Here is a 24,256-nt window from a genome sequence, read left to right as displayed (position 1 = left end):
TCACACAATGTAATTGCATGTACGTACATGGCTGTGTTGGGAAAGCTCTGGATGAATTCTGTCTGGATTGTTTGTCTCTGTGTCAGAGTCTGGCAGCAGCTTTGATGCAACCTGGTGTTGCATCTCATGTTGCATTTGTCGTGTGAACATTCATGTGTTAAACTCAAATATGCCTTTAATGAGTATCTGAGTGAATAGAAAATAAAACCCAAGAGCAACATAAGCCCAATCAAAGTGAATTCACAAATCGGGAAGAGGAGGGGGAAGGGGAGAAACCAATGTTTGCAGTTCCTGCCATGGCTGTCAGATGTTCATTTTGGTGACATATGTCAAATGTAGTGGGAACCTGCACTGAATGCATCCAAATCAGCAGGGGAGCCCTGGCCAAGGGCCATGGGCTGCACATCTGTGTGCCAGCCTGAGCCTGGGGGCACATCTGTGTGCCAGCCTGAGCCTGGGGGCACATCTGTGTGCCAGCCCTGGGGGCACATCTGTGTCACAGCCGGAGCCCCAGGGCACATTTGTGTCACAGCCCTGGGGCACATCTGTGTGCCAGCTCTGGGACACATCTGTGTGCCAGCCTGGGGCAGCAGGACAGGCTGCCAGCTCTGCACAGGGTCACTGGTGTCCCTCTCCCAGCCTGTGGGGTACCTGGGCCATCATCACTGCAGCACTAAAGGTTTTTTCCTTATAATCTCCTGCCTACAAGGAGCTTGGGCATGAGGCACCACAGGACAGTTCATGTGACCCTGAACAAGCTGGCATTTTAAAGAGTATCATCAATTCTCAGCAGCATTTTGAAAATATCATTTTTTAAAAATATCTTTTTACTACATGCAGTTTGTCACTGGTCCTACTTCCAAGGGACAAGCAGAAAACCCTGATAGAGCATCCCTGCAGTTCCTGGGGTTTGGTGCTACTCAGCAGTGCAGTCTTGCTGCAGTTGCACAGGGAGTTTGCTCTAAGAACCATTTGGCAGCAGCAGCTGTGACTGTCAGGAAGCGGGTCCTGCACACAGCTCCCAGTCCAGAGTTACAGCTTTGGGTCTCTGCTGCCAAGCTCCCAAAGCTCTCTGCTCCTCTTCATCTCTGTAGCTCTGAAAACAGCAACAACCAGTGTTTGTATTTCTAGCAGAGCCTCCCAAGCCAAAGGGAGGATTCCCTTCTGCTTGCTGGAAACCCCTGGTGCTCAGCCCAGAGACCCCTCAGAGGGGCTGAGGGCAGGGGCAGCATTCTCACACCCACACTGACCCTTCCACAAGTCACAGGTGGAAACAGGCGTCACGTTACCTCCAAAAAGCTTCAGAACTTACGGAGTCCTGCTCTGGATAAGGAAATTCTTGTTTATGGATTTCTCTCAAATTAAATTTCCTCTGCCATTTTCACAGCTAAATGTTACCACGATAGGCACAAACATGGAAAAAGATGGTATTCTCTTGTCTTGAAAAATTCTGACTTGTGTGTTCATGGGGAAAAGCCAAGTCAGCCTAGAAGTGTGCTTCCTCTCTGCCTTGTCAAAAATATTCCTGGAGGAGGAACAGTCACAGCTGCTTTCCAGAGACCTTGTGTGTAAGGAGTTGGCATTCTCTTGGCAGGGAAACAGAGGTTGGTGGCTTCCACAGCACCCAAGAATCAAATCAAAGGGGTATTAGGGTTGCTTCAAGTGCACTATAAAATAATATTAACTCTGAGGCTGAATAAGCTGAGATGATGGACAATTGATCTGGAATTATGGTTATGGTAAAAATTAATTTTCATGCAGAGGGTGCTTGTTGAAGGACTTGTTATAATTATGAGGGGCAGTAATCAGCAGAGAGGATGACATTTGGTCAATGCAGAGGAACCTACCAGAGTGGGCAAAGTATTTCTGAGATAATGGAAAAGATATCCTTCCTTTGGAGGCTTCCCAGCACTGAAACAAGTCCTTGGGTAGTGCATCCTAAGGCCTTGGCATGGGGACTCCAACACCTCCCTTCCAAAGCCTGACCACCTTTTCCATGAAGAAAGGGTAAAAGAATCATGTAGAAGAACTTCACTTCCCAAAATCTTCCATGTCCTATGGCAGGGGAAACCTCAGAGCTTCACCAAACATTTCTGTTTGGTATTTGATCCACGCTTTGAGTTCCTGTGACAGGAGCACTGTTGCCCTTCCAAATGCTTGCTGTTAAATTCATGGGAAATTTGGAGCTTGTTGCTTTGTGCCTACCCCTTATGTGTCTTTTCTCATCCATGTCTCCATGAAAGGCAAAGAGCAGCAGAACAGAAGCAGCCTTTGATGACTGCAAAAGCTCTCTGGAGCTCACGGGAGAGGCACAGTGATCTGTGGCAAACCAAGGAACCCAAGAGCAGGAGGATCCCACCCTGGAGGGGACCCGAGGGCCTGCCCAGTTCCTGTCTCTGACAGAGGGGGTGTCTTTCACGAGGATGAAGATTTGAAGTTCATTTCTTTTCAGAAATAGGACATTCAGCCAACTTTTTTTTTGTTTTATAATTCTTGAAGAATGCTTCCAATCTGTCACCCAATGCCAAAGAAAGCAAAGCAATGTTTTCCATCCATCTGCAGGACATCTGATGGAGTTCAATGGGACAATCTACCTGTCCAAATTAACAGGCATCACACTTTCCAGGACTGCAGCCTCCAGAAAAGTTCATGCTCCACAACTACAGAGATATATCAGGACTGGGAGAGAATTTTGATTTCTTTACTGTTTCTATTTTAGAGCTGCCTGAAGAATCGATTTAATAAATGTCTCCAAACTTGCCTCTTCCCCATCAAAGGGTACTTGAACTCCCAAGGCTGAAGCCCTGCTGTAATTCCACAAATCTGTGGTGAGGTGAGGTTGCTCCTGGCTGGACTGTGTCCTCTTCTAGATGTGCAGGCTCAGCAAGGCTGAGGGGGACACATCTGAACATTTCTTTGTAAGAGATTGTCTTCTGCTGCAGATCTTTATGCCTTAGGCATAAAAATGCCAGTTTCCCAACTGGCACAGAGGATGGAGATTTGAGTTTGCAGGTGCTGGGAGACATGGGAGCACCACACGATGAAAACCCAAGTGACTCCTCGAGGGTTTGAAGCTGGGCAGTGAAGGAGCCTGGATGAGAGCGGTGTTTGCCTCTTCTGCACGTGTTCCTCCAGAGTATCCTGTTAGCACCTTCATGGCACCAAGAACCAAACCACCTTCTGGGTGGACTGCCCTGGTCCTCCATTTCCTGTAAGCTACCTTTAAATCATACAAACCTTGGGCATAACAGAAATAACATTACAACCTTAGCAGTATCCAGAGAGCCTCTTGGCCCCTCAGGCCTCTCCATGTCTCGAGAGGGACAGCAAGGTTATATTTTTTGGAGGGATGACTCATACGCTTGCCATGGGCAGAGAATCAACTATTCCATCAACTAAGATCCCCTGTAAGCTGTCCAAGCAGAAAAATTGGCTGCAACTATAAAGGTAGCTGGTAGCCTGCCTTCTCTTGGAGGTAAGAGGAGTTGGAGAGCTGCCACTGTGGGAGTGTGCTTCAAAAATAGGGACAGAAATGAGGAAAATGTTAAAGCAGGGAGAAATTGCCAGTTAAAGAGGCTGTTATAAACAACTCTGAGGGCTCACCAGCGCAGGGCTCAGAGCTAACCCCGAGAAGCAGATCTCTTGGTAGCCCACAAAGGCAGCCTGGGCAGCCAGCTCTGCGGGGAAGTTCATTAAAAAACATATTTTAAACATTCAATTACATATCAGATTATTGTCAAAACAGGGAAATTTATATTTAAGTTTATGAAGCAATTTAATAACATGGCTGCATCTCAGTTTGGCTTCTGAAGGAAGTGGGGATTGCTTCCTCTGTATAACCTCAGGGTTTGCTTTTTTCCACACACCTTCTGAGATGTTGTGAGCCTCCAACCACTGTGTGATCATTTCCTTCTCACAGGAAGATTTAGGAGTAGGTCCCACAGCAGTGGCCTGTGAACAGTGTCCTCTGCTGAGCTTCACAGGGGTAGAACTGAGGCAAAGCAGGGCTGGGGGAGAACAGGTGAAATAGCCCTCAGCATCAGCTCCTGAGAAACTGAGGGACAATGGTTTTTCATTTCAATTTCTGAGGCTGCACCTCCCCTGTCTGGAACACAGACTCAGAGAGGAAATGCTTGGATCAGTCCCACTCCTGCATGCTGACTGTCCCTGAAGGAATCTGTCCCTGTGAGGGTGGGCAGGCCCTGGCACAGGGTGCCCAGAGCAGCTGGGGCTGCCCCTGGATCCCTGGCAGTGCCCAAGGCCAGGCTGGACACTGGGGCTGGAGCAGCCTGGGACAGTGGGAGGTGTCCCTGCCATGGCAGGGGTGGCACTGGGTGGGCTTTGAGGTCCCTTCCAACCCAAACCAGCCTGGGATTCTCTGCCTCCAGCATCTTCAGTTTGCTGCTGATGAGGTTGAGTTCACTGGGGTCTGAACTGCAAAGCATTTCAGCCCTGATTTAGTAGAAAACATCACTGGTGGGATGCCCTGAGCTGTGTTTGTGGTGTGGGACTTGCATGGGGCCAGACCTGCTGCTCTTGGCTGTGGGCAGGGTCCTTGCAATGCCTGACATGGCAGGACTTGGTTCATTCCTTCAAACACCTTTTGGAAGGCACATGACCTGTCCTTTCACATGAAAATGTCATTTGGGGATTGTTTCCATCATAACTGGCTTCTAGAATCAATTATCCTATAAATCACCTTTTTAAAGGTCATCATAAATTTTCTGCCTTTTTTTTTACATCCAGTTGTGTTTCAGCCTTGAGTTTTTCTCAGCTTTTAGTCATTTTTGTAGCTTTAACCTTCCACCTGCCTCGTTTACTTCAAGGCATGCTGCAAATGTCCCAGCCATAATGACTTTAGCAGGATGTCCCCCCTGTAAGCAGCAGTCTGCAGCAGTTAGACACCCAGAGACCAGGTTTTAATCAGCCTTGACTGAAGACTAAAAATGATTCACTCCTGTCAGCATTGGGCAACACAACAAACAGTTCTCCAGCAAATCACTTAAGCAGAAATATGTTGGCATGTTTCTATAGCAACTAAGGAAAAATATTTCACACAAAAGTCCATCTGCTGCAACAGAGAGGGAGATCTGGCCAAGGATCCCGTTAGAAATTAATCTTAATTTGCAAATTTTATTTTTGAAAAGCTCACACAACCATTTGCACAAAAAGACAGAATGTGAGAGTGAAGAGAATTGATTTTTTGATAGATGTCAATTAATCACAAAGCTAATCCTTAATTTGGGAAGCAGTGATTGTCTGAGGCTGAAAAACCTCAGTGCCTTGGAGAGGTTCATCTCCAGGGCTGTTTACCCACCAGGCTGCATCACACCATCTTGTACTCAGAGTATTTGGAAACACAAGGGATTTTTTTGAGAGAGCCTGGTAGCTAGCATCCAATATTTTTTTTTTAATCATTTTGGTTTGATTTACTTGTAAAGAGTTACTCAAATTTATTCAACCATATAAAATGCTTTGTAGAAGCCATCAAAGTGAGCAGAGGGGAGAAAACCAATGGGATAACTTGGACAGCAATGCATTTTATTTTATGTGATGTCAACACTTCAAAGCCTATTGGAGCTGTGCTCAGGAGATCTGAAACGTTTTACAGAGTGCTTGGTGTCTGTGCTGCAAACCATCTCCAACTCTGAGATCTCTTGCACAACATCCACAGCCTGCTGCCAGCGGCTCTTTCTCCTTACTTGCTGCTTTCTCTGTCACCCCTGGCACCTCAACAGAGGCCCCAAAGTAAGTTTTATAAAAGAAATATAAAAAAGGAACAAGAAGGTCTCTTCCAGCTCAGGAGTGTGCAGCCCTGGGCCCAGGAAGGGGTTCCAGGTCCATGAGGATGGAAGTTCAGCTCGTGGAGCCTCTGTCACCTGGAGTTTTGTGTGAGAGACTGGATCTGATGAACCCTCAGCAAGAGGGGAGATTTTTGTGTCTCATATCCTACAAAACAGATGGAGAGAAGCTACTTGCTAACAAGTAAATATGGAGTGCCAGGACACAGGGAATGGCTCCCACTGCCAGGGGCAGGGCTGGATGGGATATTGGGAATGAGGAATTGTTCCCTGTGAGGGTGGGCAGGCCCTGGCACAGGGTGCCCAGAGCAGCTGTGGCTGCCCCTGGATCCCTGGCAGTGCCCAAGGCCAGGCTGGACACTGGGGCTGGAGCAGCCTGGGACAGTGGGTGGTGTCCCTGCCATGGCAGGGGTGGGATGAGATGATCCCCAAGGTCTCTTCCAACCCAAACCATCCAGTGATTCTACACAAATTCACACCTCTCTGAAGTCTATTCTAGTTCCTCATGAAATGTTATAAACAACCTCTCTCCGAATTATTCTATGTGTAATGGTCAGAATTTTCAGTTTAATATTAAGACTTAGTTTGTTGATTGAAATATTAAAATCCCCAGCTTCTGATTTCATATTCTTTATATTTTGTTTAAAATGTTCTGTAGGTGATTTTCCTTGCACTATTCTTGTGGGTTGTGAGGGGCTTGATGAAGTCTTCTGGGAGGGTTCTGTCCAAGTTTCAGGTATTGGTTGGTCAGCTACCCTTGTAAAATCTTGGATCTTAGATCCCTCTTTCAGCAACAATCATGAAACCAAGACCAGAGACCCCAGGAAGGGTCAAAATTCTCATTAATTTGACACCCCCATGATTTTAGCCTTATTTCTGGAATAAAAACCCAACAGGTAACTCCATTCTACTGCAGTTCACCCATCACTGGGTCAAGCATCCAGCATGCAATGCATTGTAATGACATGTGCCAACTTTTCCAGAGGTTTAAAGTTTAAATCAGACTTTCTTCCAAAATAGTAGAGTCAAATAGTATTGAACAGGACATTTTACTGTGTAATGTTGTGTGAGCTCAATGAGATTTTAAAATTTTTTTTTCTTAAAAAAAACCCCCAGTTTTAAAGGGACAATTGTAGTCCTGGAGTGGAGGCAACATCATCTGGCATGCTTTACTGCATCATCTTGTGTAGTCCAGGGCTGTTGTTTCCCTCTTTTGCTTTCACATCCTATTTTTGCCACTTTCATCACCACTTTCCTTCAGCTGGACAGACCTATGGGAAAGCTCTCCCCAGCCTCTGGTGACACCAGGCACTGGCACCTGCCTGGCACCAGGGGACCAGGTTCTCCTGCCCAGTTCTCTTAAGTAGCTGAGAAGACAAGAACATGTTCTTTCTCCTTATTCCTCAAATAAAGAGAATACTTCCTCAGCCCAAAGGTCCTCTGTCCAAAGCTGAACTCCTGGAAGGTGTGAAGAGGAGAGCTGTGACACATCTGTTCCTCCTGTGCTCTTGCCCTGCAGCTGCAGTCTCTCCCTGCCTGTGCCCCAGCCCTTCCAGGGGTTTCTTTCCCATAACTACATCCAGTATCTTCTTGAAATGCAAACTTCCAGCAGCCTTTTCCTTCTGAAGGGCTCTGAGACAGAGGGGAGACACTCAGCTAGCCACAGACCCCTGTCACCTGGCAGGAGACTGCTGAGGTTTGGGACAGGCACTGGGGATGCAGGACAGGCTGCAGAGAGCTCAGGGCTGGGAATCACTAAAGGGGATAGAGCCACTGGCAAGTGAAGGGGCTTTAAAGATTTTATTGTGGGTCTGTCTAGGAAGCAGCTTACCTTTCAAAGAAAATGGGAAATTGTGTAGATAAAATGAAGCTTATTTGGTGTCATTTACTGGTGCTGAGAAGGTTCTGGGAGGTTTAGTAGCTGCTGCCATGAGCCTGGTGCCTTGAACCCACTGAGCAGGAGGGAAAGTAGCACCAATCCAGCTCACCCAGAGCTGGCTGCACCAGCATGACAAAAATCTGCATTTTGCTGCTTGTGTGCCTCATGTGAGATCCATCCCAGCCCTGTGTGGCTCTTGAAAACCAGGGCATTGAACTGATATTTTCCCAGGCCCACAGGGAGCGGTTGAGGGCAGGCACAGAGCTCAGAATCCCAATCCAGCTTTCCTGCCCACTTTTGAGGACATTTCCTTGCTTCGGGTTTGGTACCAGTGATTCAAACATTGTCTGATTTCAGCTCTGATTCCTCTGCCCTGCCATTGGCAGTTGTGCTGTGCACAGCTCTCTGTCCTTCCCAGAGATGATAAAAGCAGTGGATGTCTCACTGGAGCTCTCATTCCCTCTTATCTCTTTCCCCAGCCCTGGTCATGTGTCGTTTTTGCCGTGGCCAAGTGTTGGGTGGAAACCTTGAGTGGGCAACTGCTCCAAAGCCTTCCTGCCCCGAGGCTCTGGCAAAGCACAGCTGGGTTTGGAAGATGGATTGTACCATGGGATTAACATTTGCACATATAACATATTTGTGAATTCAGTCTCTTCTTAGTCATGATTTTGGCTGGTCTGATAGGATTTTTGTTGGGTGGATACCAGAGCTGCTGTTGAAGGATAGTTCTTGCTCCTTGGTTTAACTCTTAGGAGCAGCCAGAGGATTTCTCCATTATAACTCCATTATATCTTTTCTGAAAATATTTCAGGAAGAACATTTTCCATGATCAGTCTATGAAAAATTCAACACCAAAACCCCAAACAATCAAACAACCCCCCAAACAATCTGTCTACATCTTTCATTTTGGAGTTGTCTGGGCTAAATCTTCCTGTAGTAAAAACTGACATTGTTCCTTTTAGGTAGAAAACCAGCTGGAATGGGGGTACATCAGAAACTCAAGGCTCCAGTAACCTGCTTGCTATGTTCCCAGTGGAAGGGCAGCTTTAACTTGGCTCAGGGCTTGCCCAACCAACAATGTTCCCACTTGCTGGACGTTGTACCTCTTGGTGGAAAGTAGAAAATAGGGATGAAAAATAATTTTTTCACTGAATCTGAATTATGAGCCCTCAAAAATTTTTTCTGGCATGTTTATCAGTTTATTTCCCTTTAGTTTCTTTGCTCCATCAGCGTCTGAGAATGCTGGACATGGAGAGACAGAGTGGAATTGGTAGTTGGTTTATCACATCATTCTAAATTGGCTTGGAGTGCTGTGAAACTCTTGCATATAATCCTCAGACAGAGGATTGGACTGGAAAGACAGAAAAATTTTCCAAATATTTTTGTACAACTACGACATCTTTGCCAATCTCTGTGCCCCCAGTGTCTCGTGCCATAGAAGCACTCCAGCAATTTCTGCCTGCCCTCAATATTTAGTGCTTCATGACCCCTTATTAATTAGGATATTAATTTCCATATGTAACTCTGGAACAATGCCATGCTGGGAAGCAGCTTTTCACACATGTCATTATTCTGTGTTTGCTCACTGTACCCTCCCCCTGGTGCTGTTTATTACAGTGCACGTTAGGTAGAGCTGGGGGAATCAAAATTTGGATTGGAGAACAGGGGTTTGAGGAGGGTTTATATAGTGTCTAGCTTAAAATGCTATAGATCCATCTTTGTGATTTCTGGTTCCTGTATAGCAAATGATTTCCAAGCAGGTTTTCATTTTCGCTGCTGTGGTGACGTTTTCCAAGGGTGGTGCAAGGGCACCCTGTGCTTGCAGTGTTCACTGGGGGGACACTCTGGGATGTGTTATTTGGTATCTATTGCATGGGGCTGGTTCCTTAAACAATGCTGGATTTATTTCTCCTACCTGAGCAGAGAAATGAGGGACTTCAGTACCAGAATAAGAAGAATGAAAATATAACCACCAGTGCATGCAGAGACAATAACCTAATCCATAAGGAGATGGAGAGGGACTGTTCACATGGGCAGGTAGTGCCAGGACACAGGGACAGATGGGATATTGACTTCCCAGTGCCAGAGGGCAGGGACAGATGGGATATTGGGAATGAGGAATTGTTCCCTGGCAGGGTGGGCAGGCCCTGGCACAGGGTGCCCAGAGCAGCTGGGGCTGCCCCTGGATCCCTGGCAGTGCCCAAGGCCAGGCTGGACACTGGGGCTGGGAGCAGCCTGGGACAGTGGGAGGTGTCCCTGCCATGACAGGGATGGAATGGGATGGGTTTAAGGTTCCTTCCAGCCCAAACCATTCTGTGAGTCCATGATTCAATGTCCCTGGATGGCTGCACTCACCAGTGTCTGACACCTTTCCCCAAAAATGTCCACAGAGGACACAGATGATGGTGTGAAAACCCCAGCTCTTGTCTGTCTGCACAGTGCTGGCTGCTGACTCGAGGCACCAGTTGAAAGCAAACCCCTTTTCTCCACTGCAGGTTTAGATCCAGAGGTGAACTGCCATCCACATCCCTGGGCGTGGTGTTCATGGGGAATGCTGCACAATTTCAGCACCAAAACCTGTCCCATATTTCCTATGTCAACATAAACACCACTTTGATCCCCCGAGTAAGCAGTGGCATCCTTGCAATCAGTGGGGTTCCACATGAATTGGGGAGGATCATCTGCAGCCAGCCTTGGTGGGCAATACAAAACTTGTTGAGTTTTAAACTCAGCTTGGCATGTTGGAAAGAGAATTAGGTGCTCCTTTGACTTTTAAGTGATCTGAAGAGGAATGTGCTTGATACAGGTGGTGAGAATTATTCTTGGAGTTCTCAGATGTTCCAGGCACACATCTATTTTCATTCCTCACTAGTGTATCCCTGTGAGATGGGTGGGGACACCAATTAAGAGGAAAGCCATTTTCCACAGTAGCATGGGACCTGAAATTTCCACAGTAGCATGGGACCTGCCATCTGAGGATTAAGCAGAACAACCTCTAGAGATTTTGCCAAACAAATTTTTCAGATTTCTTCAGGATTCTAGTCATGGCCTGTGATCTGACACATTTGCCAAGAATTCAGCAGAAAGAGAAAAATTATCCCAGGCCTGAAGGTCTGAACAGGGAGGTGGTTTGTGGGTTTCATGGGATTGCATCAGAAGTCTGATCTTCCCGGCAAAAGAGATTCTCTCTGCAAACAATGAATCCCCTAAAACCACAAGTGCCATGAAGTCAAGCAGCATGTGGCTTGGATAGCACCAGGCCAATTTGTCAACTCTGCTTCATTCAAAGAGAAGGAAATAATGAGTGGAAAAACATTGAGATAAAAAAGAAAAACCTCAGGATTCTTGCTACAGATTAATTCTTCCAAAGCAGAATATAACCTCACTTTTCCTCAATGGAACTCCCCTGGATTTGTACTTAAGCAGTACTTTAGGTGATCTGAATAATACTTATTTTTAATGTAGGGGTATTTTTTGACTGGCACAAGGAGTGTTATTATAGGTAACCCGGTATTTTGTGGGAATTTCAATTTTGTTTCAGAATCCAGTCTAAATATTGTGATGAATTTCTAGCAGATAGTCTCAACAGACAAATACTCTTTACGAGGTGAAACTGCTGTTGTGGATCCAGGAGTGGATGTTGGGCTGCTGATGTTGGGATGCCACAGACAAGGCTGAGGATTTTGAAGCATCCACCCCAATCCTGCCATGTCATTTCAATTGGTCACAATATATAAAAAAATTATTCTTTGAAGCAAAAATATTTTCTTTACCTACTATTATTAAACATGCCCAACACCCTCCCTTTCCTGACAGCAGTATTAAAATCATTTAGAAATGTATTTATCAGTTTTACTTAATTAATTTTTGGCTTTGCTCTTTGGGAGATTAAGGATAGGACTTTAAAAGTATTCCAGTCTACAATAAGGTACTTTCTGCAGTACTTGTGGGTGAATTGTGGCTTCTTGAAGTCATGGAGATATCAAGAATATTTAGGTATTACTATAAGGATTTTGTGAAAGATGAATTCCACAGGAAAAACAGAATTTCTCAGTGGCTTTGGTAAGATGGAAACAGGAAAGCGTCTTTTTATTCTAAAAATAAATTGAGTAATGCAGGTCACGTTATTCTGCATGAGCAGCAATGATGATTTCAGTCTGGAAGTTCTCTTCACAGTCTCTGAAACTGAAATCTTGAAAGTCCCTCTGGCTGAACAGTCAGACTTTCCATAACTAACCTAGCCATTGCACAGGTGAGCATCACACTGCAGGTTCTGCCCCCCGTGCTTTAACTCAGTGGATTCCTCTTTGTTGTCCTTGCATTCTCACTGGTGTTGCCAGTTTGATTTCAGTCTGTTGGAGCCTTGGGCTAAACAAGTCCCAGCTCAGCAGTGAGGCTCTGGCTGTGTCCTCACAGCAGCAGGGACACAGCTTCTGTCAGAGCCAGTGCTCTAAACCCCTGTCAGAGACACTGCTCTCAGCTCCAGGGCTGGCAAGGACAAATCAAAACAGAAACTCCTTCTCTGACAAGCCAAAGATATCAGGGAAATAGTCCCTGGATTTAGTTTTCCCTGGAAAGAACAGAGCTAAGGTGTCAGCTTATGAGCAAAGGTAGATCTGCAAACCACTCTCCTTCACTGCTTCAAAACAGCAACAGAAAGAAAAAGGGATGGCAAGAGAGTGGGGAGTATCGCTGGCTAACACCAATTTGCACCCTCAATCTTTTCCTCTTTAATAAAATACCTGAGAAAGCAAATCTGGAATCCATTAAGCAATGGGTGAGATGGTGACTCTCATGCCAGGACTGGCTTGTTCCCTCTGGGTCACTCCAAACCTTTGAGGTCCCCACATCCTGAATTTGGTGCAAACTCCCACACAGCTTGGCACTTGGGCTCACTGAAGAGCAGACCTGGACAATGAGAGCTAAAAAGTTCCATTCTCCAGCAATGGGCTGTGACAGATCTGATCTCCACATATCAGCCATGGGGGGTCAACATGCAACCACCACTCCTGGGTCTGGGAAACCAAGCACAACTTTGCTGCCAGCTCGAAAATTAATACCTGAACCCCTGTGAAAATCCAGTAAAGAAGCAGAAGAGGTTGTAGCCCATTTTCTCTATATGTTTGTTATTTAGTTCCTAGTTTAACAGTATCTCACCCAGTTTTTGAGCAGCCCAAGGAGCATGGGATGAGTCAGTGGAGGGCAACCAGGGGCTGTCAGACATCAGCCCAGTAGCTGACTGGAGACCAAGAGAAGCCAAATGTGGAAAGTACACTGGTTTATACACAAATACAGGCATAGGCCAAAGGCACAGGAGGAAAGTGCTTTAAAAGTCACATTATCATTGGGCTGCCCCATTAAATGTTTACTTTCACTGTAGTTGTAGACAGCAGGATGACACCAGAGAACAGGAGTTTCCTCAGTGCCCAGAGTGGGTCTCCGTTGTGCTTTTCCTGCTGGTTGTTGACAGAAGTGGATGTTTTCTGCTTTTCCTTTTATCCTTTCAGATGCAATAAAGCTCCCAAACCAACAAGCTCCTCTCCTCTGTGCAGGACCAGAACCTCTGGCTGAGGGCTTGGGAAGGGTTTACATGGGAATAGAGAATAACAAACAAACAAACAGCCTGGCCTGGAGATCCCAGGCCATGTTGGGAACACCAGCAGAAAAACTGGATGGATCATTATCGACTGGACAATTTGGTCTGGGCAGCTGAGACAATAACAGTTCAAACCCTATGGTGCTGCTGGTTGGCCCTGAGAGGAGCCATCCAACAGTCCCCACCCACCCATTTGGCTGGTGTTGAGAACAGGCATGTGGCAAGTTTGTTTGGGAAGCACTGATCCCTGTGAACTGGCCCAATATGACTTTGTTTGAAATCTGAAGTTACCTGCCCCAGCAATTCTTTAGGGAATGTGTGCCCCCTCCCTGTCCCCATGCCATGATACTGGAGGCTGAAATTCTGCCTTGAAACCTTCTATTTCCATAGTTTCAGTCCCTTTTTAACTCCCAGTCCTTCCTTCCCACACCTATTTCCAGCACCAGGCTCTATCCCAGCAGAGCCAGAGACATCTGATTTACTAAAAATCCGGCTATGAGCAAGCAAGGAACAGACAGGATCTGTCCTTTTTTCCACAGGGCGTAAGCCACATCTAGTAAGAAGTGAAACTTGAAGCTAGAGTTTGTTCAAAAGATAAAAGGGATGGGCCCAGCCCAGTTAAACTTGAGATGGCTGGAGAAGTGTCTGCCCACATCCCTGTAAATCATGTGGTTTGATAAGTCAGCACAGTGCACATATCCTTCCTCGGGCACCTGCGAGTGCTTTGTTTGGAGCCCAGCAATGCCAGAAGCTGCTCTCAGATAGCTGCGGTCCATCCCTTGCCTTTTCTCAGGGAGAAATTTGGATTGGCTCACTCTTTAATTTAAACCATTTGCCCATTGCAGCTGCTTTTACAGGCACAAGTGTCTGGTTTCACAAGACTCTCCCAGTCCCAAGTACCTGGTGGAAGTGCAGGAGCAGCACTGGGTGCATCCCTGGCTGCAGCACACCTGGGGCTGCAGCAGTTCCCTCACTCACAGAAGGTCAGGTGTCCATGCTCCTACAACTCACACTGTTCTGACAGCTTTTGATCATGATTTCTCTTCAGGAACTGAGCAGAGAAACTTGAGACAACAAAGATCTCAAGGAAAACCAAATTATCAGCTACAAATGAGGTTGTGGATGTTCAAGAGCCATGAGTGTTACAGTACAGCTGGCCCACATAGAGAGCTCATGTGGGTGGTGGTGGAATAGTGACAGGTTTCACTTCTTTGCCTTTTAGCCATTTGTGAGACGCTGATTTAGGGTAAGACTTCCACTGTAATTTTTCATTAAGCAACTTTGACTCCTTCTCTGTTCTGTCCTCCTGATTTCCATAGTCATAAAATCATCTTCAAAAGTGTGGGGGTTTTGTCTCGTAATAAAACTCAGGACTTCCCCGGTATCACACATACCCTCACAGTGAACACCTTATAACCCAAACAGACAAGAAAAATCTCTTTATTCCATTTACACTGTGTTTGGGCAGCATGAGAGCGCAGCTTGTTGAAAGGTTTCAGAAACAAAACCCAGGTGTGGAGCCTTCCACACCAGCTCTTCACTCACACCCCTTCTCCCAGAGCATGTTTTGTTTGCATCCCTATCCAGTTCTTGGTGCAGAAAGATAAAAAGAGTGGGATTCACCTCTCCTCACTTCAGAAATCTGGAAGTTAAGAAGCCAGTCTGCATTAATTGTCTGGGTTCCCTGCAGAGCTGGAGCCCCCGGGGTGATTCCCCTCTCCTGGGGTTAAATCACCTCTGCAGGCACTCACTGCCAACACCACTGAGGGACAGTGGGAGTCTGTCCCCTGCATGCTGAGGGAGGGACAGGAAAGGCTCCAGGGAATTGCCCATTCATTCCCACAGGAGCTGCTGGCCTGGGATTTGATGATGCTCTGCAGAAGGGTTCCAAAGAGCTGCTGGGCTGCCCTCAGTGCCCAGGGACCATCCCAAACTTTGCACTCATGGCCATTTCATCAGGAATAATGTTCTGTCTGGTATATTGCCCTTACCTCTGTTCCCTCTCAGCTGGGGCTCCTCTCCAGCTCCCTCAGCCTTTCCTGGGCATGGAGATGCTCCAGTCCCTTCCTCATCATCTTTAAAAACAATTACCTGAAAATACCATCAAGAGAATAAATAATCCCTCATGCAATTAATTTACACACATACAAGTGACTGCTTTCAAGCAGTAGTCGTCCTCTTGGGAAAAGCTTTCTTTTTCTTGGGTCTTATCATCTTGTTGGGAATAATAAAGGAACTCAGAGAGGGACAAAAAATGTTTAACAAAATTTAGTTGCTAAGTGGTGTATATTTGAATAGTTCTTCACAAGCATACAGCCAGATATTTCCTCCTCTGATGATTAATCACCCTGTGAGGGGAGATTGTAAGGACTAAAAAAACCCACCAACTGGTCTCACCACAATCAAAGGTATAATTTCCCTGAAGCCAGGATTTTACCCTTTGTGTATTGACACCAAGAGATTATTTAATTGCAGCATTTAATGCCAAGAAGATTCTAATCAAAACGATCCAGCCCTATTTTTCTCAATCTGAAAAATAAAGCAGAAAAAGGAAACAGAAGAGAAAACCACAAAAGGAACAGGAAAGGAAAACATGTTTTTGGCATATTTTAAAGAATTCTGCTAGGTAGCTTTATTGAGCTTTATCAAAGTCACACAGTCAGATGAAGACTTAGGAGAAATGCAAAGACTAAGGATCTGAAAATCTATTCATTAGAAATTATGTACATGATCACCTGCTGGATGGTGAAGTTTGTGTCATGAGTACTTTCTAAAATATTGGTCACAGGAGGAAAAAAGTGTACACTGGTAAAAACTACTTGTCATCCTTTCATCTGGCTGATTCAGTAATGAGTAAATAAAGAAGAGAATCCAGTGCCAGGCAAGAAGTGCAGATCCCCTGTCTGATCTCAATATCCAGGAAAGTGTTCTGGAGGTGCTTCTGTTACTGCTGAAGAGCTTCAGTTCACAGGCAGCAAAAGCACTTTTATTTCATAATGATGCACCTCCTCTCAGTTAACTCAGTGTATCAGTCACCAGATGCAATAAGTTCAATTCCAAAATATTTTCTGTCTCTTCCTCCAGATCATTTTGCTTTACTTTCATGTCCAAAGTTACAGAGATGCTTTGCCCACTCTAAGCTCAGTAGTAAAATTAAAGAATAGGATATTTGATCCTCTTGACATTCACCAATAATTTGGGTTTTTTTCCATGTGTTGTTTTCCCATTAGAATATGAAAACATGATTTTTAAAAATTTTATATCTGTATATTTGTATATTGGCAGGCAGTGTCTCTTCCCAAGGATTCCTGCGTGGAGCTGAGGACACAACAGCTGTGGGGGAGAGCTGCAGACAGGAGAGGAAACAAATTATATTGTCCAACTACCAGTGCCAGTAAATTTGGATACAACCAAGACCCTCCTCCTCGTAGAGCTGGGGATAGTTTTACAGTCAATAGAAGCTGCAGAAGCTGCACATCTTTCAAATTGTTGCCTGAAGGTGAGACAAGGGAGTTTTTCTTCAAAAGTGCCTTAAATGTTGGGTCTTAATCTGAGCTGATGTCTCTTGGCTCTTGCAGCCTTCCCTGCTCCTGTATAGACCCTAATGAGAAGCTGAGATGTTTGCTGTGAAATCTCATCACTGAAAGGATCTTGAAAATGTTGAAATGCTGTGATCCTTGGGAAAATCTTTGCACAACTTTGTGATTTTGTTTTCTTGACATTTCTATGCTTTTTGTCAGAAGAAAGGTAGCAGGAAAGTGTAATGTGTGTCCGTGGGCTTCCATAAAAGTCTCTGAAGAAATGCTGGACGGTACTTCAAGGCAGATACACTGTCAGGCACTGTTAAGTCTGATTTTCTTCAATATCAGCTGAAGCTCTGATTATTTCCTTTTCCTAAGCAAAAGGTAAATAGAAAGTAAGCAGACATTCCTATTAATACAACTGTAGTGTTTCCTTGTTGCCATGGTTTTGTGTGTGTAAATGATGATAAAACAGCACTTACACTGAAAAGGGCAGTTCAGCACTAGACAGGAGCAGGCACCACGAAAAAGTTTCCCTGGTGTAGGTAAGTAGTCCTTATTTAAAATCAAGTTTTATTTGGCTGGTGTGCAGAGCTCCATCTTCATAAATGTTTATTCCCAGAGCTATCAAACCTTCTTTGACCTTGTGGTTTAAAGTAAATGGGGAGGAAAAAAAGGAGCAAGATGTTCCTTTGTAGAAAATCAAGCTTAGAGAACATGGCTGGAGCTGCAAATCTTTTACTGTCATTTTAGAAACTTTGACCGAAATTTATCAAGGTGGAACTTTTCTGGAACATTCCTGAATCTCTACAGCCAAAGACTTGAGAAGATAATAGGTGAGTGTAAATCCAGGATCTTCCAGGGGACTCCTGAGATGGCTCCTGTAATGCAGCATGGAAGAACAGGGCAAGCAAAGTGGTGTTAGAGACACAGCAAGGCCAGGCTCACCCCACAGGCCAGCAACTCCTGTCATCTTCACATAAATAGATTTTAAGGTAAATCACTTCATTGCAACCCTTTTTTCTGAATGTTTTCTCTTCCTTTGCAGAGGATTGTAATGGAATGGGTTGTGAGGCAGATCTGGCTTGGTCTGTGCTTCAGGTGATGGGAGGCTTTGCTTTCTAAAGGTTTCTTTGGAATGGTGGGTGAGAGGTGAATAATTGCCTGTGGATGTTAAGCAAGAAAGGGTTAGGGCCACATTTTCACACATCCCAAATTGTTTGGGGATAGAGTTCAAACTGCCGACAACTTTTGGAAATCTGGTTGCAAGTAGCCTCTTCCCATTTCCTTCATCCCTCTTTATATATCTCCAGGTGTCACCTGCCCACTGTGGTTGTTCCTGGAGCAGAAGAGATGGGAGATACAGGAGAAGGCACAACTGGCTTCCAAGGGGAGCAGAGTCTTAGGGACAATGAAACAGATGATTCCTAGGGAGATCAGACTTTCTTTGAATGCCTGAACAGGAGGACCCCGCTGTGTATTTTAACATGGGAGAATTGGAACTCCAGCTATTTTCTCTCTTTTTTTTTTTCTTTTTTTTTTCTTTCTTTTTTTTTTTTTTTTTTTTTTTCAAAAAGGAAAACAAGAACAACAACAAAAAAAGAGATTTTGACAAACTGTTGGCAGATTTTAAGTTTCCTACTCTGGAATAAATTGAGGCAACTGTTTTTTAGCCTGCCATATTTCCAGTTATTAAACTGTGTGTGGTCTATCCCAGTGCTCACCACCAGAGCGCCCGTAATTGCGGGTTTCACTGGGGGCACCTGCAGTGCCGGGGAGCCTTTGAGGGGCGGCTGGGACCCTCCCAGGGCTGGGGGACCCTCCCGGGGCTGTGAGCCACATCCCCGGGCCGGTTCACAGGCACAAGGATGCGCCGGGCATGCTTGGAAGTTCAAGCTCAATGAACTGAGACCTTGGAGAACAATTGCCCCGGCTGGCAGCGCCGTCCTGGGAAGGCCTCTGAGGCTGCCCTTCCTCAGAAACGCCCCAGCCTCTCCCCAGCCGCCCTCCCTTCAGACGTTCACAAGTTTTCCTGACAAAAGAGCAATTACAACCTGACAGCAGCAGCTCACAAAGAGGATGGGGATGACCCCGAGGAGCAGTTTCTGCGGCTCAACACATGGCCAGTCACCGACAAAGCCGGCCCGCTCCCATTTGATCCCAGAAGAGCCTCCCAGACTGGCACGCTTGACCAAGAACTGGCTGGGTGACTCATTCGTCTGGCGGCTCTGTGATTCATGAGCCTCCAGGAGGAAGGGAGGAGGGAGGCAAAAGCTTTTCAAATCTCAAGTTAAATGCAAGAGAAACACATTCCCCACAAAGCAGACGCTCGGCTGTGTCCAATTGGTGCCGGAATGCCCACACAAAGCCAGGGCAGCAGTCCTGGTGTGACGCACGGCGAGGCTCCGGGGCCGGCCCCGCCACGGCCTGCACCTTCCCAGCTCCGTGGTTTGGACGGCCTCGAGTGTAAAAACAGCAACAGCTCCTTACGTCTTATCCTTGTGTGCTCTGTGAGTCCTGGCCCTGGGATTTCCCCAGGAACGTCCCACATGTCAGGGCTTTGGAGTTGATATTGAGGGCTTTGACCTGATTTTCAGGTCGAAAAACCTCAAATTACTTTGTCCAGTTGAAATTAAACTTCTGCTCTGCACCAATAATTTGGCTCCCTCTCATATGGGTGAAGCGTGTCCCCAGGCAGGAGTGCCATCCTCGGAGGTGCTCACAGGAGGCAGGACAATCTCCATGGTCACAGAAGAGCCTCACCAGCTGACGTGACTGACCGTCCCTCTCTTTGGTGACAAGGGACAGAGGAGAAGATTCCAGCCCTGGCATCAAGGAGGGCCTTCCCTCAGTGTTGTCTGCGCCCTGCCAGGAGCTGTGGGTGGTGCAGAGTGTTCACTGGAATGCTGGAGCTCCCAGCCACCATTCCCCTCCCAGGCAGCATTTTATTTATTGTTATTTGTTGCTTCAGACATATGGGTCAAAATGCTAAATTATTTAGCAGCTGTTGTCAGATGGATTTTAAAACAATTAACAAGTGCTAAAAATGGGCAGCTTGCTCTCTCTCTTGGATTTTGCCAGAGAAAGTGCCTGTTGTGTGTTTGTTTGCCAGCAGTTTGTGCCTCCTGCTGCTGTGGCCATGTCTGGCCTTGGAGCACGTTTGTCTCTCAGTGAGAGCCAGCTGCCTGAGCCAGGGTCCAGCTGGCCTGGGTGGGGGCTTGGAACACCCCAGGGTTTTAGGTTTTTTTGCTTTTCTGGTGTTGTTAGTGTGGTCCTGGGGGCACCCTGCATCACCCACCTGCTGTGGCTGGATTCCACAACCCCACATCCACACTGGGGACACAGTGTAGGAGCTGTTAAAGCCCAGCACCAAAGGAGCTTGAGGGCTTCCCTCTCTGGGACCACCAAGACAGCTCTGAAGGATCCAGGTTTGAGCTTTCCCTTCCTGTGTTGGGGCAGGTGGGAAGGCCCCACCTGAGATGGGGTGACCTGCAGAGGCTGCACTGGGGTGTCCAGTTCACATGAGGTGGCCGTAGCCACCAGGATTACCTGTGGTGACCTGGGAAGGGGACAGCGTCCAGGGGATGGTGCTGCTTAGACCCCTGTGAGAGACTACAAAATGAAAATCAACTCCGAGCACAAAGGCTCTGGATGAAGCTACTGAGCTGGTGTGAAATCCAAGGTGCTGTGAGGGTGTAGGTGTGTGGAGCCTTCCCTCTCAGGGGTTTTGCAGCTTGCCTCAACCAGAAAAGCAGCTCCTCTGTGGTGAGACAGTGTGGGATGTGCAGTTCAGTGCCTCCCGAGGCTCTCAGCTCCACGAGATCAAAGTCATGAAGAGCATCCTCTGGCCGCATTTCAGAGCTCCAGCACCCGAGCCCAGCTCGCAGGGCAGACTTTGGCCACCAAGCATTTGTTTATCTCCATCTCCAGAGCACAGGATGGGCTTTGTCCGGAGTCAAAGGGAGGGTTTGTTTCTCTGTGGTGTTTGGGATCACCCATAAAAGCAGGTACTTTGCACTTAGGCACGGGTTTACAAAAACAGGTACTTTGCACTTAGGCACGGGTTTACAAAAACAGGTATTTTGCACTTAGGCACGGGTTTACAAAAACAGGTAGTTTGCACTTAGGCACGGGTTTAGAGCCCCCGCTGCCAGCCCAGCTCTGGGCATCCCTTGGTGGGACTGCAGCCCTCTGCCAGCTCCGGGGAGTAGGGCAGGGAGTGGAGCACATTCAGCTGAGTTTCTGTTTCTAAAAAATGTTGCACTAGGCAAAGGATTTGGACCTGAATGAAAGTGGTGGACCTAATTTTAGACAGTACCTATGAATGAAACTTGAAGCAAGCTGTTCAGGAAATACCTTCCTCTGCAGCAGTGCCAGGGAGAGTATGGGATTTAATGCTAAATTAGCCAGTGCTGATGAACAGGTTACTGTGAGAATACTTCTTCCTACTTTCAGCTAAATCATTTTCTAAAAAGAATTTTTAATTTCTACGTAGATTTCCATGTGCTTCTGCAAAAGCCGCAGATCTCAGATCTTTCCCCTCCAGGGAACAAGAGCCTTCTCTGCATCAGTGCCATATGTCACCTTTTGCTGCATGTTTGTCACCGTGGCCCCACACTGCAGGGCTGTTGGCTTCAGCCCTGGGCCTGGGGATGGCCCAGAGTGACTGGCAGGTAGAAGATTTGACAGAGTTGGAAACCTGTTCCAGATGAGCAGGCATGCTGGCTTGCAGTGCTGTCTGCTTGTGCCCTTTTGTTGTCCAGCATCCTTTTGGCTTTGTCTCATCCCTCAGTCAGGATCTGAGATCTCAGTCCCTCTCCACAGCAAAGCTACAAAACCCCCTGACTGCCCACAGGGAGAGAGAGATCAGGTGCATTGCTTGTATTTCTGGGTGGTAAATGGCCACCTGTCCCATATTTGTGCTGATTTATTGCTCTGAGCCTTTCAGGAGTGTGGAAAGCTGCACTGCCAGAATAATCCAGGCACACTTCAAAAGATGATGGGATTCTTAGAAAGCCTTTTCCCTCATTTTGCAGAGACTTGATGGTGACCCAAAGCACTGACTGAATAGAAGAGGGAACCTGCCCAGGTGAGTAAGCAAAGTTTATTTTGAATCTGTGTCAGCTGTGTGAAGGGATGCTGGGCACCTTCTGAGGCTGGGAAATATGCAGATATTGGCACAAAACCTCGGTTCAATTGAAGGCGCAAGAGGTTATTGATCAAAGTCAGTGCAGTAAGGATTTCACTTGGGTTCTCTGCCCTTGTCCTGCCCAGGCCAGACCCATATGGCAAAAGTCATTTCCTGTCCAAACACCTGATCCTGAGCGTGGTTCAGCAGCTCTTGGGAAGAGCTGACCTTGGTTTATATCGCTGGACAGGGGCTGTGTACAAATCACAAATGGGATGGGCCTGCTGGGAATGTGCCTTGAGCTGTTTTATCTTCCAGCATCAGTCTCATTACATGGTTATGACAATGGGAAGATGCTAGCAGCTCACAAACCAGGCAGCAGACAAAGAACTCAATGTTACAACTTACTTTAAAAGGTTTTTGACCAATCACACAAAGCAAAAGTGCATTGACAGTAGTTCTATCCAACCACTATAAGCACATGTACCTTTGGTTAAAACAATTCTTGCTTCTTTCAAATACAATACCTGCTAGTGAGCCTTGAAACACAATGCACAGAGCTCTAGTATTAAGCTTAAAGCTTCCTAATATCTCACTAGATAAACTTTTCTGTAGTTTAGGGATTTATTCTAGACAAGTGTTAATACACAGACCATTGTTGTATTTGTCCTTACTTTTCTACTTTTCTACATTGTTGTATTTGTCCTTCTACTTTTTTACATAATTTTTCTGCTGACCTATCTCATGGCTGCTGCTTATCTCTAATCACAGTTCTGCTGTTCTGAGGCCTGCCTTTTGCAGCTTTCCCAAAACCCTCTGATTTTATGGATTCCCACAATTCCCCCATGAGAGTTTACTCTCATGGAAAAAAGGCAGTGGGAAGTGTTCAGCCCTTCACAGCTCTTAACAGAGGTATCACACTGGTCCCAGGTGCTCCCTGAAAACCTTTCAAATGCTGAGATACAAACTGGAGTTTCCAGCAGACATTTGGAGACACATGTACCAGAAATCTTTGGACTCAAGGGGAATGACATGGATGTCACAGGTTCCTTTTAGAACCTCATCTTGGCACCGCTTTGTTGTTGAGTAAAACCAAAGGGTACATCCTGAGATTTGCTTATAATTTCTGGATATTTTAAAAATCCACAACTGCCATGAGCTGTTCCTTCTCCAGCCCTTCCATAGCAGAATTCCAGGAAGTAACACCTTTTAACAACAAGCAAATCTGTCTTAATAACTCAGAAATCTTGTGCTAGAAGTCCAACTTTCCACTGGCAATGGTTCTGGTTAATATTGGAAATTCTAAATATCTGATTAAACATTTCTGGAATTTCTGGGAATACATTGACATACTTAATGGGCTAGTTCTTCATAAAGGTTTTCAGCAAAATATCTTCCATTGGGTCTTAAAGGAATCCCTCCAAGTAATCAATCTCCCTAAATTCTTAATGTGGTTCCTTACATTTCCTAAGCTGGCTCCTTAAATGACTTATGTTCTCCTTTGCAGAATGCATAGACACAAGTAAACCGCATATGTGAGGAAGGAATGTTCCTCTGTGCCACAAAACAAATTAAATATATTGATCCAAAATCACCCCTGGAGGAACTCCTGTGAATCCAGATGAAACACATGAGTTGAGTTTATTAAGGCAGCATTTCTGATAGGGGCTGGGAACAGCAGGAGAATGAGGTTTTGCAAGAGTAAAATGATTGTTTATTAGTGATGAGTGAATCACAAAATGTCTGGCATGTGTGTTGATCTTAGAGAAAGAGCTGAAAAAGTCTGAAACCTGATCAGGTCTCTCTGAATCCATATGTCAGCAAAACTGCCTGGAAGTGAGTCTGAGTCAGGTTTCTCATTCAGACATTCTGAAATGTCCAGATTTACATGGCTGGATATTGTCATAGCTCAGCAAGTGCTGAGAAATTAGGGATGGTGTATTCCAATGGTAAATAAACAGGAACAAACTTGTTCCTGAATTCTATATGATTGTGATCTTTTGGAGAGGGTTACACAAATCCCTCAGCCATACCAGAGCTCCAGAAGGCAATATAAAAGCAGGGGAAACAGAATTAATTCCCAGTTCAGACTTCATAAATAAACAAGGTGTGTCCAAACTTTTGTTTTACACTGTGTCAAACCACAAGAAGCTTTTCAAATGCCTCTGTATAGAAACTGGCTTTGGGGCTGGAGCACCGTGGTTCTCTCTTGCTTTTGTGGAAAATCCTGCACAGATCATGATGATGATGATGACTATTATTACTATTTTCATATGTTTAGAACAGAACCTCACCCCTTCACTTCTGGACCAATTTACACCTTTCTGGACC

This window comes from Melospiza melodia, chromosome 14 (assembly GCF_035770615.1).
Source record: "Melospiza melodia melodia isolate bMelMel2 chromosome 14, bMelMel2.pri, whole genome shotgun sequence".
In the NCBI taxonomy this organism is placed as follows: Eukaryota; Metazoa; Chordata; class Aves; order Passeriformes; family Passerellidae; genus Melospiza; species Melospiza melodia.
The sequence above is the reverse complement of the archived record's forward strand: the minus strand, read 5'-3'. Positions refer to the sequence as shown.